General features: G+C 44.1%; 1 non-coding gene across 1 annotated transcript; it reads right to left on the reverse strand.

The window, feature by feature from the left end:
- Window positions 1-1,779: 1,779 nt before the first annotated feature.
- Window positions 1,780-1,861, reverse strand: TRNAS-UGA (transfer RNA serine (anticodon UGA)). The gene has a single exon. It is a non-coding gene; the product is annotated as a tRNA-Ser (tRNA).
- Window positions 1,862-7,672: the final 5,811 nt, after the last annotated feature.

Here is a 7,672-nt window from a genome sequence, read left to right on the forward strand (position 1 = left end):
CTCCCACTGGCAACCTCTTCCCTCCTGGGCAACCTCTACCTTCCTGGGCAACTCCTCCCACTGGCAACCTCTCCTCTCCTTGGCAACCCCTCCCCCCTGGTAACCTCTCTTCTCCTGGGCAACCTCTCCCCTCCTGGGCAACCCCTCCCCCCTGGCAACCTCTCCCCACCTGGGCAACCTCTCCCCTCCTGGGCAACCCCTCCCCCTGGCAACCTCTCCCCTCCTGGGCAACCTCTCCCTTTCTGGGCAACCCCTCCCCCTGGCAACCTCTCCCCTCCTGGGCAACCCCTCCCACTGGCAACCTCTCTTCTCCTGTGCAACCTCTCCCCTCCCACTGACAACCCCTCCCCTCCTGGGCAACCCCTCCCCTGGATTTTATGTATGCCAATTATTTTTTTGTGCAAATTTTTTTTTACGATATTTTGCAAAAACGTGCGACTACTCACACTAAAAAAAAGGTGTAAAAAAAGTCTAAAGATTAAAAAAAAATAAAAAAAGTAAAAATTTGACTTTGAAATTCATGCTCCATTTATATTCATGCTCTATTTATTGGCGCTGTGCTAGAGTTTGTCTCCTTTACTGGAGAGACAATTTGAATATTTCTTAGAGGGTCGTGGCAGCTATAAGTCCCCTTACCTGGCAGCCAGACTGGCTTGCAAAGTCTCCTTAAGGAGAATAGTGTTCTCCCGTGGTCTCCACATAGCTTTCTCATGAGCCAGATCAGACACCCCCATACTTTGCACTGACGAGGGGCAAGCACCCCGAAACACCGTGTCTGCAAAATTGGGATTCTGATCTGGCTTATATATCCTGAGTCATATTGCAAAGGATTGTTAAAAATCCACTTGTGACTTTTAGGATCGCTACTTCCAATAGGTGGCGCTGTGCTAGAGTTTGTCTCCTTTACTGGAGAGACAATTTGCTCCATTTATAAGAATTTGGTGCTAAAAACGACAACAAATACCAAAAAACAGCAAAAAGTGACTGAAAAAAACCCTCTGAAAATAATGAAGCTTTTCTTTAAAAAAAAAAAAAAATCTGGCTCATAACAATCATTCCATATGAATAAAATACATTTGCGCAGAAATATTATTACTTTTTAAAAAGTCACAAAATAAATAATCATCTAGAATAAAAAAACGAGAACCGAGGAATAAAATCAGATGAACAAGTAAAAGAAAGACTATTGCTTTCATCAGTAAAAACTGCAGGGAACAACCTGCGGAAAATCCGCACCTAATCCGCACCAAAACGCAAAAAAACGCATGCAGATTTCGGTGCAGGTTTTTTTACTGCGGGTGCGGTAATCTTTCAGTGCCTCGATTTCCAGTGCGCACAGGGCCTTAAAAGAAGAATTTGGCGCAAAAAATAAAGCCTAAAAGCGCTACAAAAAATAGGCGCAAGTGCAATAATTAATTTTAATAATTTTTTTTATTATTATTATTTGTTATACCTTGGCACAATATCCGTCAGGACAAAAAGAAAGACCAGACAAAAATATGACCTAAAAAAAAAAAGCGTAAACACATCGTCAGGCTGCAAAATAGGGAAAACGATCAATTACACCTAGAGAAGGCAATGAAATAAGGAGAGAAGAAAATATCCAATAAAGGAGGATAGTGTAAAGAAAATAAGATAGATCATTTCTTTTTGTTGTTTTTTTCTGGTTTGTCTTGCTGGAAATAAAAATGACTCTTAGAAAAATGAAAACTAAGAAAAATAAAAGATTATAATAATAATAATAATAATAATAAAAAAAAAAATTATGATAAAAAATTTCGCTGCGAGCAGGGTTCGAACCTGCGCGGGGAGACCCCATTGGATTTCAAGTCCAACGCCTTAACCACTCGGCCATCACAGCACCATGTAAAAGGCTGCAGACATTTTCCTCAGCAGTCTACGGGCAGTGATGACGTCACTGCTCTGTTCCTCGGGTGTCTGTGCACTGAAAAGGCTGCTTTATGTATTAAACAGGCATTTCCGTGACGTTTTATTAGTAATTCATCAGTAGTCATTTCCATTACTTGCGTTTTCTGTGTTTTCATGAGCAATAGTGTCACAAGCAGAGACCCCTGCTGGTCATAAGGGCGTAGTGCACAGGAATTTGGATCACAGCTCAATTGGGGGCGGACTGTGCAGTCAGTGCACATAAATATCCTCTATCCCCAGCACGAGGTCATTTTAGGATCAGATATTTTACCTGTATTTATATTTCTGCACTGATTTACTTGGTTCAATGCGGAAACGAAAAATCATTCCAATGACAATCAATCTGACGGCAGAACCAGCGCTGACCGCCAGAGGGCGCTGTTGACCGTGATTTGAGCACAATTCTATCTCAGTGGCGGCCTCTGCTGGACGATTTAATATTGCAACTAAAATAGCGATGACTAAATCCATGATAATTTTAATGAATTTATGACCATAAAAACTAATAAAAGAAAAAAAGTGAATTAAAAAATTCCTTTGTAATCAACACAATAGATTGCATTTTTGACTAAATTCAAAGCGATGAATCAAAATTTTGACACCAAATTTTAACAATTTTATTATTATTATTATTATTATAGCGCCATTGATTCCATGGCGCTTTACAGGGCATTATTACTTTTGGGGTCCAATTTTGGGAAAAAGTTTTGTTTTTTGGGTAACTCAGGGAGCATTTTTATATATAAGGGGCACTCAGGGGGCATTATAACATTTTTAGCAATATTTGATAAGAAAATGTGGGTATTATTACTTGTTTAAGAAATACAATCCAGTTTTAGAGACATTTTTTTCTTGTTTGCATATATTTTTAATTAAAAATATTTTTTTAAATTGTAAAAAAAATTAATTCATTTAAATTAAATTAATTTAAATTCATAAAAAAAATGTTGCTGGCTTCAGAATGAGTTAACTGAGAATCCATCAGTGAGCTCATTCTTAGAACCACAACGGACCACTGGAATACATTTTACATGTTATTCGCCTTTTTTGTTATTTTTATATATCAGCCAGCACCATTTTTTTCTTTTTTGATGTGTGAAGTGTTAGTAACAGCAATTTGGATTGGCATTTTTTTTTATTTTATAATATTGACTGCTTTTTATTTACGTAGTAATTTATTTTTCAATTATTTTACACAGTGTGCCCCTCCATAAGGTCATAAAAGACTTTCGTGGGCATTTCAACATTTTAATACTTTTTTTTTAAACCTGATTTTCTCTGTAACTGTGGCTGGATTATTAGCCTCAGTTACAAGGGAAATGTATCATTCTAGCTGCACAATAGAATTAAATGGGTCTTTTAGGACCCAATAACTTTTGTTCCCTCTCTACACCCAGCAGCTTCATAACTCCTGGGTGTGGAGGAGGAAGTTCCGTTAGCGCCTCTGTAGCACCCCTGAACCCATCAGGGTGCTACAAGGTTCTGCATCCCCACCAGGATGCAGGGCCTACCCACTTAGTGACCCAGAACCCCAGTGCCGATAACACCAAAAACCCAGGTAATCCCAGTTTTTCCCCAACAATCCCCCATACAATGGTGCCCAGCTAGGGTGGGACCAATGGATGGCCGCCTAGAGGTGGAGCCAGTCCACTAGTTGACCAGGTGGGAGGGGCAGACTGTGGAGAGTAGTCAGTTGAGAGTTGACAGTAGGAGTGTGAAGAGGTGACTGAGCAACATCCTGACTCAGGTTAACAGCGACCTGGTACCCAGGAGAGGTGGTTGCCGATGGAGTACTCCCAGAACTACGCACCGACGGGGTACAGGACCCTAGGACAGGAAAGGGCTTCAAGCCGACCTGTTAACACCTGCACAGCAAAGGGGACCATCAAGGACCTTCCTGACCCTAAAAAATCCGAAGACTCAGAAGCAAAGGGAGAATCGGGGACAGGACCAGAGACTCCAACCCCACACGGTTCACACTAACCGTCAGGCGGACAGAAGTGGACAAACCACAGAACGGGGACCCCCAGTGTTCCATACCACTGGGACCCACTAACCAGAGACAGGTGCAGGGGAGGAAGGTACCAGAGAACCAGACTGGCACTGGGACAAAGGGGACCTGGAGACTAAACCAGCCTCGGGCAACCAGTTAACATCTCAAGTGACTAAACCAGTTGCACTGAATACCTGTCTGGACTCCCTACATATAGCAGCAACAACGCAAGTGGCGTCATGAATAAACTTTATTCACCAATCCCCTGTAAATATTCCCATTACAAAAAGGGCCCAGGGCACGGAACTGGGTAACGGCCACCACCGTGACATTCCCAAGAAAGACACTGCCCGGAACCGAGTACCCCATATCCCTGGGTGCTACAACTCCTTTTACTGTATACATGGAACTTCTTTAAAACTCTGTATACAGCAGGTTGGAAGGCAGATACGGTTATAAACCATGTCTGCCTTTATGGAAGTCTGGCTGTGTGTGTGGAGGAAGAAATGCCATTAGTGCTTCCTATTACTGTATACACAGAACTTCTTTACAACTGTGTATATAGTAGTTGGGAAGGCAGATATGGTTATAAACCATTTCTGCCTTTACTATGCTTTACTATGATATTGTGTAGCTGCTCTATTATGCAGTGCAAATAGAAGTCATGGTTGGAGGAAGTCATGGTTGGAAGAAGTCATCATGGTGGTCTGGGCCAATTGGAAAAGATGGGAAATGTTAATGAACGTGACCTATAAGTCACTGTATATTTGTATCACTGGGCAGTAATCACTTTTATGCTTTGCTGTGCTTGCTGTAGAGGAGGAAGTGCCATTAAAGCTCCCTTTTACTGTATACACAGAATTCCTTTAGAACTATGTATCCAGCAGTTAGGAAGGCAGGTATGGTTATAAACCATCTCTGCCTTTACTATGGGAGTCTGGCTGTGTCTGACAGTCAGTTTCCATCATGATAATGTTTAGCTGCTCTATTATGCAGTGCAAATGGAAGTCATGATGGGAAGAAGTAATCACAGTGGTCTGGGCCAAATGGAAAAGATAGGAAATGTTAATGGAAGTCACCTATAAGTCACTGTATATATGTATCACTGGGCTGTAATCCCTTTTATGCCTTGCTAAGCTGATCTCTGCCACCATATTGCCATTATATTGGTATATTGGTAGTAGGATTGTCATCTGCCACGATAATTAGGGTCCGTCTCTAATCTGGGGGGGGCAGATTTTTTTTTTTGCCACCTTGTACTAAACTTAATTTTATGCCTGTGCTATATATATATATATATATATATATATATACACAGTATATATTTCTGTGCAATAATGCTGCACAGAAAATACAGCTGAAATCTTTATATACCTGGCTTAAAGGTATTCACAAATTCTCCACTAGAGGGCAGCCTGTACACATAATATATATTGTAATGAAATTCCAGGTGAGATGAGCCACAGGCGAAGTTTCTACCCCAGACGGATGGGTCTCAGAAAGGCCTAAAAATAAATGGATCTGTGTCATGTACTTAAAACCCTGCGAGCTTAGTAATATGAGATTCTGAAATGGAACCATTATAGAAAAACTTGTAATAACGCCCCCTACCTACCGTATAGCGTGAGTGCTGGGGTGTATTAAAAAGACCCTCTCCGAATCTGGAGATAGAAATCAATAGATACATGGGACTCGCCAACATTCCTGGGAAGATCCCATGACATCACATCATTGTGTCTTCTCCGCTGAGATGAGGGGTGATGAAGGAGTCTGGGAACGGGGTGAGGTGCGATTAAAGGGTTATTCCCATCTCCAAGATCCTGTTCCAATATGTACTATAAGTAATAATAATAACTAGCTGTACTACCCGGCTACGCCCGGGTTAATAACTGCTGTTAACTAAATAGAATGTATTAACAAAAATGTATTCTGCACACAAAAACCACAAAACAGATAGAAATGTAATTATTAAAAGGCAAAAACTAAGCTAATAGAAGCATTTCACAACATATATTTCAACACCACAGATATTCCACACAGATTTAACTAAATTGACCAAGTAATGTGCTCCGTCTGTCTCTTTCCAGGTGTCTCTTTCCAGGTCTGTCTCTTTCCCCGTCTGTCTCTTTTCAGGTGTCTCTTTCCAGGTCTGTCTCTTTCCCCGTCTGTCTCTTTTCAGGTGTCTCTTTCCAGGTCTGTCTCTTTCCAGGTCTGCCTCTTTCCAGGTCTGCCTCTTTCCTCATCTGTCTCTTTCCTCGTCTGTCTCTTTCTCCGTCTGTCTCTTTCTCCGTCTGTCTCTTTCTCCGTCTGTCTCTTTCCCCGTTTGTCTCTTTCCCTGTCTGTCTCTGTCTGTGTCTTTCCCCGTCCGTCTCTTTCACCGTCTGTCTCTTTCCCTGTCTGTCTCTTTCCCCATCTGCCTGTCTCTGTATGTCTCTTTCTTTGTCTCTATCTCTCTGTTTCTTTCCCCATCTGTCTCTTTCCAGGTCTGTCTCATTCCCAGTCTGTCTCTTTCACCTTCTGTCTCTGTCTGTCTTTTTCCCTGTTTGTCTTTGTGTGAAGCCCCACAGGTGTAGTGTCGGTGCATTACCTTCAGGGACTCCACTCGGCTGGATCTGTCACAGGTAGGGAACCTTCTTTAGGATTGTCGTGACGCCACTCTCAGTATTGCGGCCAGTAGGGACCGCCACTGCAGGTTGAGGGTCGCCTGGGGCTGATGGTATGTGCAGTTAGTTGGAATAGCCTCCTGAGAGTGAGGCAAGCCCCAGGGCCCGATGTAGGTGCGTAGTACCACAAGGCGCAGAATAACTCCACACAGGCAGAATGTCTTTCAGGGTTTTTACTCACTTCAGGTGGCAGGGTGAGTAACCCGGGCGTAGCTGGGATGAACCAGGCGGGAACCAGGTGTCCTTCAGGCTGACTTGTGAGGGTGACTACTAACTCGCCTTCCTTAGCCCTTGGTGGTTTGGGGTAACCCCGACTTTGAGTCCCTATGGGGGTCACCCAGGGAAGATGCTGCAGCCTCTCTCCCCTTCGTTTGCCGTGTGCTTGTTGCCTGGGCCAGATCACTCCAGCTTCTTGCCTCCTGTGAACTGTGGGCCCTAACTGTGGCTACGTGGCTGCGGCTTTTAGGTGTTGTGGTGTGGGCTTTGAGGGCCCCACACCGGCAGGTTTAGCAGGGAAAGGTGGATCTATCCCCACTCCGGGATCTGCCGCCCGTTTGGGCCTGGTACTCCCTAGCAGTCTCCTTACTTCCCACTCTGTGCTCTCTCTTTAGCTGGAGATGGGTTTCGGGTAGCACTCCTAGTTGACCGTTCTCCCCCGTCGGTAGCCACTGCGCGGACGCTGTCAGACTCCAGCAGCCCAGGGGAAGGGGTCAGCTCCTCTCGGAGCTCCCTGGACTCTGCTCTGAACTGGCTCACTGCTCCTCCTCTCCTGTTCTTGCCTACGCCACCTAGCAACCAGATTCTCTTACCACACCCCTTGAGAGGAGATGGAGGCTTTTGGCCCCCTCCACTATTCCAGTGAAGGTCAAGGCTTTTCCCCCTCCTGGGATCCCCAGGGGTCCTCTCATGGGTACATGTGTGAGAGCTGATTACTATGCGCCTGTGTACCACACCCCTGTCAGCCTTCTGGATTACCTGTATTGTACTGTCCCCAGCATGGGTGCAGTACTCAGTGGTGCCTGACCAGGTCAGGGGCGCCACATTCCCCCTTAGTTATCACCAGCACGTCCTCGGGCTGCAAGACAAC

Source organism: Anomaloglossus baeobatrachus, chromosome 4 (assembly GCF_048569485.1).
Source record: "Anomaloglossus baeobatrachus isolate aAnoBae1 chromosome 4, aAnoBae1.hap1, whole genome shotgun sequence".
Taxonomy (NCBI): Eukaryota; Metazoa; Chordata; class Amphibia; order Anura; family Aromobatidae; genus Anomaloglossus; species Anomaloglossus baeobatrachus.